This window comes from Oryctolagus cuniculus, chromosome 7 (assembly GCF_051225735.1).
Source record: "Oryctolagus cuniculus isolate XC-2025 breed Fujian yellow rabbit chromosome 7, ASM5122573v1, whole genome shotgun sequence".
Taxonomy (NCBI): Eukaryota; Metazoa; Chordata; class Mammalia; order Lagomorpha; family Leporidae; genus Oryctolagus; species Oryctolagus cuniculus.
In genome coordinates, this window is record NC_142873.1 from 46,372,898 (window position 1) to 46,381,424 (window position 8,527).

Consider the following 8,527-nt stretch of genomic DNA (forward strand, 5'->3'; position numbering starts at 1 on the left):
CTATTGAGGTTCGGCTCACCTTATGTTCCAGCACTGGTGTGTTGAATCTGCCACTGGTGTCCCGAACTGTGGGCTCCCACGCTCTCCACGCAGGTCCACTGTGAATCACTAGTTCCGGAAGAGTTTCCTCTGCTGTTTCTTCCCCTACTTTTCCTTGAACCTGCAGTATCTCCACTTTTATTAAACTGTCTCTCCCCGGACTATCAGTGTGCTCCCTTCCTATTACGCCATCTTGCCGCCGACCGATGTCATTCACACATACACTTTCCATGTACTGGTTCACTCCCCACAACAGCCAGGGCTGGGCCAAGTAGAAGCCAGGACCGCAAAACTCCATTGGGTCTCCCATGTGGGTGGCAGTGACTCAAGGACTTATGGCATCATTTGCTGTCTCCCAGAGTGCACATTAGCAGGAAGCTGGATCAGAAGCAGAGCAGGGATTAAATCCAAGCACTCTGATACAAGATGAGGGCATCCCAAGTGGTGTTTTAACTGATGCACCAAATGCCTGCCCATGGACAGTCTCTTCAAAAAACGGTATTGGGAAAACCTGGATATCCATATGCAGAAGATTAAAACTTGACACCCTCTTCTCCCTTTTAACTCTAAGCAAAAATCACTTAAAATAGATCAAAGATCTAAATGTAAGATCTGATACTATTAAACTACTAAAGGAAAACATAGGACAAATGCTTCAAGACACTGTTATAAGCAATGACATTTTTTGGACCAGGACCCTAAGGCACAGAAAACAAAAACAAAAATAAACAATTGAGATTTTTATTAAACTAAGACTCTTCTACATAGAAATTAAAAAAAAAAAAAAACAGAGCAAAGAGATAACTAACAGAATAGGGGAAAATATTTGCAAAGTATGCAGCCAATAATGAATTAGTGCAGAATATATGGGGAACTCAAAAACAAACAAACAAAAAAACCAAACAAGCCAATTAAGAAATGGGCATCTTTCTACAAACAAGTGCTCACGCTGATCCTGATAATAACCTTCTTGTTTTTCAGAAATGCAGTTACACATACATACATATATTTTACCATGTATACCATATATTAAAGAAATGTTTTTGATTTTAACATAAAACCCATAAACTGAAAGATCATTGTAAAAATTGAAAGAAAGGATAAGAAAGGAAAGAGGAGGGAGGGTGGGAGCATGTACAGGAGGGAGGGTGGGTGGGAAGTATCACTATGCTCCTAAATCTGTATATATGGAATACATGAAATTTGTTTACCTTAAAAAAGGTAAAAAAGGCCGATGCCACAGCTCTCTAGGCTAATCCTCTGCCTTGTGGTGCCGGCATACCGGGTTCTAGTCCCAGTCGGGGCACCGGATTCTGTCCTGGTTGCCCCTCTTCCAGGCCAGCTCTCTGCTGTGGCCAGGGAGTGCAGTGGAGGATGGCCCAAGTGCTTGGGCCCTGCACCCCATGGGAGACCAGGATAAATACCTGGCTCCTGCCATCGGATCAGCGCGGTGCGCCGGCCGCAGCGTGCCAGTCGCGGCAGCCATTGGAGGGTGAACCAACGGCAAGGGAAGACCTTTCTGTCTCTCTCTCTCACTGTCCACTCTGCCTGTCAAAAAAAAAAAAAAAAGGTAAAAAAGAATTGAAAGTTCACAGAAGGAAAAAAAAGAAGGCTCCTGTTGCTGATATATAGGCTATTTTCAAATTTTCACTCCTTGAATCTTGAATTTTGCAACTGGAGATCATTAGGCTTAGTGAAATAAGCCAGAGCTAAAAAGACAAATATCAGATGCCTTTTCTGATTTGTGGTAGTTAATATTTAGAGAGTATAAAATTTTGTAAAGTCTGAGTAAAAATGACATCTTTGGATTTGATTACTGCTTATAGTCCTTCTCTGTATTTATGCACAATGGTCATTCAACTTTTTACTTGTTAAACTCTTTATTTAATGGAGCACTAGGCCTTTGAATATAAAGGGAGTTAAAAGTATGCTATCACAAAAATTAAAAAGAAAAAAGGAAATGGGTGAGAAAGAGGAAAGCAGGAAGAGAGGGAGGAAGGACATATCATTATATTCTTAGAATGCTATCCATGAACTACATTAAATCTGTTCTATTTATATTAATTTTTAAATGTAAATAAAAAATAAATTTTAAAGTTTCATTCCTAATTAAAAAAAGAAATGGACAAAGGATTTGATGACATTTTTCGGAAGAAATACAGATGACCCACAAATAAATGAAAAAATGTTCTGTATCACTAGCCATCAGGGAAATGCAAATTAAAACCACAATGACGTATTATCTCAATGCACTCTTACTGGTTATTAACAAAAAAGACAAAAAATAGTTGGTAAAGATGTTGAGAAAAGGGAACCTTTATACACTATTGGTGGGAAAACAAATTAGTACAGCCATTACGGACAACAGAATGGAGGTTCCTCAACAAACTAAAAAAATAGATCTACCATACAACCCAGCTATGCTACTTCTGGCAATATTTCTAAAGGAAATGAAATCATCAAAACAAAGACATACCTGAACCCCTTATGTTCATTGCAGCACAGTCCACTATAGCCAATATATGTAGATGTTCATCATAGCATAAATGGATAAAGTAAATGTGGGATATATATACAATAGAGTATTGTTCAAAACAACAACAAAAAAACGAAATCCTAACATTTGCAGCAAAATGAGAGGAACTGGAGACTATTAGGCTAAGTGAACTAAGCCAGACATAGAAAGGCAAATACCAAATATTCTTTCTTATATATGGAAAATTTTTAAAAGTAGTCAATCTGAACTTGGAATAGCAATGACGAGAGATTAGGAAGGGAAATGTTGGATAACAAGTATCAAAATACAGTTGGCAGGGCCAGCGCCGTGGCTCACTAGGTTAATCTTCCACCTGCAGCGCCGGCATCCCATATGGGTGCCAGGTTCTAGTCCCGGTTGCTCCTCTTCCAGTCCAGCTCTCTGCTGTGTCCCGGGAGTGGAGGATGGCCCAAGTGCTTGGGCCCCTGCACCTGCATAGAAGACCAGGAAGAAGCACCTGGTTCCTGGCTTTGGATCGGCATAGCTCTGGCCGTAGTGGCCATTTGGGGGTGAACCAACGGAAGGAAGACCTTTCTCGCTCGCTCACTCTCTGTCTCTCACTGTCTAACTCTGTCAAATAAAATGTATATATATATATGTGTGTGTGTGTATACATATATATTGGCTAGAAGTTACAAGATCTAATGTTCCACACCAAAATGGGGAATAATTTTGGTTACTGTTCTTTCAAAATGTTCAGTGCTGGTATCTTCAAAAACTGACTATTCCTTGAGACAATAGTCTGACATCTGTTGCACCGGCTTTACCATTTCTGTCCCTGATGGTCAATTCCACATTTTCTCCAGGCTGCAAGGCCTCTAGGTCATCTTTAGTTCACAACAGTGAAAGAATATTTCTTATAGAATATCACCTCTTCATTAAGGTCAAATGCCTCCTTCATGGCACAAACTGTGCTCTGACAGTGGGCTTGTTTCTTTTTAAACAGCATGTCAGAAGCACTTACAGCACCTGTATGTTTATTGTTATCAGTTACAAAGCTAAGTTTATCTCTTTTTTTCAGCTGAATATTCCTTTCAACATAAGTAAGATGAAACTCTTTGTCCATTCAGTCCTTCTTCAGGGAGGATTTCTTTTTTTATCTTCACTAGTTTAACAGCAATGGGTAACCCAGTTGGACAAATGATACTTCAAACTCAACATCATCTCCTACTTTAGGTCCTGCAAGTTGCCAATATACTGTGATCAGTAAGGTGGATGGTGATGCTCATATGTTCTTCCACTTCAGTGATATTCTGGATGGAACCAGCTCCACACTGCAGATGAAGCAGAATTTACTGTGGTTCTTGATATACCCTCTACCCAAAGATATCATTCTTTTAGGATTAAAAAGCTCCCCAAGAGCACAATTTCATTCCATTCTCATTCAGATCATAATTTTCTGGGCACTGTTGAAAGATGCCACTTTTTCCAATTCTAACACTACTAGTACAAATAAAGGCAAAAAAGAAGGTTGCTGAAGATGGCATTGTTGCTCATGATGATTGTGGGTTAAAACCGACAATTGCTTTTCAAGCTAAGGCTGTGGAAGGATCTACTTCTCCTCAAATAAGAGATAAGGTTGAATTTAGTATTAATAACAAAGGCCAGACCAGCAGGCTACAGCTTGTGTGTGACTTTAAGGTTGTAATTCCAACTCAAAGAGGCTGTTGGGTTACGTAGCAAATCTGAAGGCTGATTCTGGATTTACTGAAACAGCCAATCATGATAAGGAAATCTTTTTCCACTACAGTGAGTTTTCTCATAATGTCAATAAGCCTGGAACTAGGAGGCACGGTCATGTACAGTTTGTCCAAAGAGAACAAAGTCAGTGCTTAAAAAGTAAACAAAACACACTTAGTGAATGGCATTACTGAGGAAGCTAATCCCACCACCTACCCTGGTAAAGTCACTTGCACCCTGATCCAATACAGACAGAGGAATGACTGAGATCACAGAGCAGGGGGACATGAAAGGTGAAATCTAACTATTTGGCATAGTTGGGATGACCAACAAAAAAAAGGGAGAGTGGCAAGCTCCAGTTGTGTGTCCTGAACCAAAATGCACAGACTATGGCCTACAACATCACACCTCTGCTTAGGTTCACAGTGGAGTGTGTGAAAAATTGGCTCAGCTTCATTAATTATGAAGGAGGAGATATCAAGAAGCTCTTTTTCCACATGAAAGAAGTTCAGGATGGCATTGAACTACGGGCAGAAGATGAGGTAGAGTTCTCAGTGATTCTTAACCACTGCAAGTGCAGTGCCCATGATGTCTGGCAGGTCTATGAAGGCCCCAAGGCTGCCACATCTCCTTGGCCTGGTTGCTTGGTCAGTCGTCTGGAGACCATCACCTTTGGATGCTGCCAGTGCTCCACATCTAATGTTTCTTCATCAGACAAGGGGACTAAATAACTCAAAGGAATTTGGTGGACAAGTTTGTGGATTAATACACTGTTGGAGGATTCCGGTGAAAGGTTTTGAGTATCACCCTCCTTATACCTCCCAATGTCTAGAATATTTATTCCATTGAGTTATAACACCTGTTTTAACACTTTTCCTGTGTTATGCTTAAAAGATAGAGTAAACAAAAAAATCTATTTTTAGTTGATAAATAATAATTATGCATATTAATTGGATACAAAACATGTGGTTTTAATCTTATATTTTTTGTGGTGAGACCATTAAAATCTATTCTATTAACTACTTTGAAATATACATTATTATAAATTGTGGTCACCATGAGATGGAAAAGATCACTAAAACTTATGTTTCTAGTATTAACTGAATTTTTGTAACTTTTGATCAACATCTGCCCTTGTCCCATCTCTCCAACTGGCCCTTCAAACCACTGGTCATCCTCTCTCCATTCTAAGAAATTAATTTTTTAAAATTCCACATAGAGACCAGTATTGTAGTATAGTGAGTAACACCACTGCCACTAGTATCCCATATAGGCACCAGCTCATGTCCCAGCTGCTCCACTTCAGATCCAGCTCCCTACTAATGGTCTGCAAAAAGCAGTGGAAGATGGCCCCAGTGCTTGGGCCCCTGCCACTACGTGGGATGAAACTCCTCACTCCTGGCTTTGGCCAGGCCCAGCACTGGCCTTTGTGCCTATCTGGGGAGTGAACCAGTGGATGGAAGATCTTTCTCTCTAACTCCAATTTTTAAAATAAATATTTTAAAATTCCACATATAATTGATATTATACAGTATTGATTTCTGTGCCTGGCTTACTTCATTTAGCATAATATCCGACACTTCCATGTTGTTATGAATTTTTTAAAGCTGCCATTATGTATAATCCACATTTTTTTATTCGTCCATCCACTGATGGACACATAAGTTGCTTCCATATCTTGGCTATTGCAAAGTAAACAGGGAAATACAGATATCTGTTCCACATACTTATTTCAATTCCTTTGAATATATACCCAGAAGTAAGATTGTTTGATCATATAGTAATTCTATTTTCAGTTTTCTGAGGAACCTGAATACCATATTCCAAATTGACTATACTAATTCACACTCCCACTAAGAAAAGTGGTCATCTTAACATGCTACATTTCTCAATTTATTCATGCTTTCATTCTTCTGTAAGTTGTGTTTTTCCTATAAAGCCTTTTCTTTTTTCAGCTGAATAATCCATATATACCCCACATTTTCTTTATCCATTCATCTGATACTGGACACCTTGGCTGATCCCATATTTTGGCTATTGTGAACAGTGCTGCTATATATATATGGTGGTGCAGGTATCTCATTGACACAATATGTTTATATCTTTTGAATATACCCCCAGTACTGGGAATGCTTGATCATATGGCAAGTCTATTTCCAGGTTTTGTCTTAATTTTATTTAAGGTAGACAAATTTCATGCATTTCATATATACAGGTTTAGGGACATAGTGATTCTTCCCACCCTATCATCCCTCCCACCCATGTTCCCACCCTTCTTCCTCCTCTCTCTCTTCTATCCCCTCTCTTAGTTTTTACAAAGATCGATTTTCAGTTTACTTTATATTTATAAGCTTAACCATACACTAACTAAAGAGTTTAACAAATAGTATGAGAGAAAAAAAAACACATTGTTCTTTAACAGTAGAGACAAGGGCTGTAAATAATCATCAAATTTCAAAATGTCAATTTCACTCCTATACATTACATACTAGGTATCTATGAGTTATTTCCACACTGTTTTCCACAGCGGCTGCACTAATTTACATTCCCACCAATAGTGTATAAGTATTCCCCTTTCTCCATATCCTCACCAGCATTTTTTGCTCTGTCTTTTGAATAATACCTATTCTGTTGAGGGTGAGTTTATCTCATTATGGTTCTGATTTGCATTTTTCTGATGCCTAGTGATAGTGAGCACTTTTTTGTATTTTTGTTGGTCATTTGTATTTCTTCTTTTGAAAACTATCGATTCAGATCATTTGCCCATTCCTTAAATGGATTGGTTAATTTTTGCAGTTGTTGAGTTTTTCAGTTTGCTGATATATTCTGGATGTCAATCCTTTGTCAGATAAGTAGCTTCAAATATTTTCTCCCATTCTGTCAGATGTCTCTTCACTCTATTATTTCCTTTGCTGTGCAGAAGCTTCTGAGAGGTCTATCCATGGGAACTTTATATTTTTGTTATTACAGTCAAAATTTTTCTACTACATTTTTGAATTAGTGATTTCTTGCATGTAAGAAGCTAAGAATTTTTATGCTGATTGTGTCTTTGGTTATCTTGCTGCATTTCCTTATTTTTCCTTGAATGTTTATCAATGTTCTTGGGTTTATTTTTGTCTCATACTGATAAGTGAAACATCTTTGTTTTAAATATTTTATTTTATACTTCATGGCTGGCACTGTGGTGTAGCAGGTAAAGCCCCAGCCTGAAGCACCAGCATCCCACATGGGTGCCAGTTCTAATCCCAACTGCTCTTCTTCAGATCCAGCTCTCTGCTATGGCCTGGGAAAGCAGTGGAAGATGGCCCAAATGCTTGGGCCCCTGCACCTGTGTGGGAGACCCAGAAGCTTCTGGCTCCTGGCTTTGGATGGGCTCAGCTTCAGCAATTGCAGCCATTTGGGGAGTGAACCAGTGGATGGAAGACCTTCTCTCTTTCTCACTGTCTGTAACTCTACCTCTAAAATAAATAAATAAAATCTTTAAAAAAAATGATCATTTGGATTATTTCCACTTTTGGCTTCTGTGAATAATGTGTTATGAACATGGATGTACAGGCATCCCTTCAAGTCTCTACTTTAAATTCTTTGAGGTATCTACCCAGAAGTGGAATTGCTACCTCATTTCTTATTGGTTAGGACTATGCAAATATTGGCAGAAAGAATAGGCATCTTATTCCTGATTCCTGATTTTAATGGCATATTTCTAATGTTTCAGTCCTTGAAGTATAGTGTTCATTACAGTTTCCTGTTATATAACTGCTGTTGGATTAAGGAAGTTACCTTCTATTCCTATTTTGCTGGAAATTTTTATCATAAATGAGCTTTGAATTTTATACAATGTCTTTTTCTATCTACTGAGGTGAGTGCAGGAATTTTGTCTCTATTTTTCTCTATTTTGTAACTTACACTGATTTCAAAGGTTGCATTAATCTTGCAATCTTATAGTAAACTTGATTTTAGAAATAACTTCGGCCCACTGCGAGAGTTGATATGCTTATATCTTATTAGGATATTTGCACCTCTCACTCATAAGCAAAATTGGCCTATAATTTTATTTTCTTGGGTTGTCATTATATAATTTTTTTTTTTTTTTTTTTTTTTTGACAGGCAGAGTGGACAGTGAGAGAGAGAGACAGAGAGAAAGGTCTTCCTTTGCCGTTGGTTCACCCTCCAATGGCCGCCGCTGCAGCCGGCGCACCGCGCTGATCCTGACAGGAGCCAGGAGCCAGGTGCTTTTTCCTGGTCTCCCATGGGGTGCAGGGCCCAAGCACC

The 8,527-nt window shown here is 38.8% G+C and overlaps 1 pseudogene; it reads left to right on the forward strand.

The window, feature by feature from the left end:
• Positions 1 to 3,234: 3,234 nt before the first annotated feature.
• LOC103350245 (cold shock domain-containing protein E1 pseudogene) lies at positions 3,235 to 5,104 on the forward strand (annotated as a pseudogene).
• The last annotated feature ends 3,423 nt before the right edge of the window (positions 5,105 to 8,527 follow it).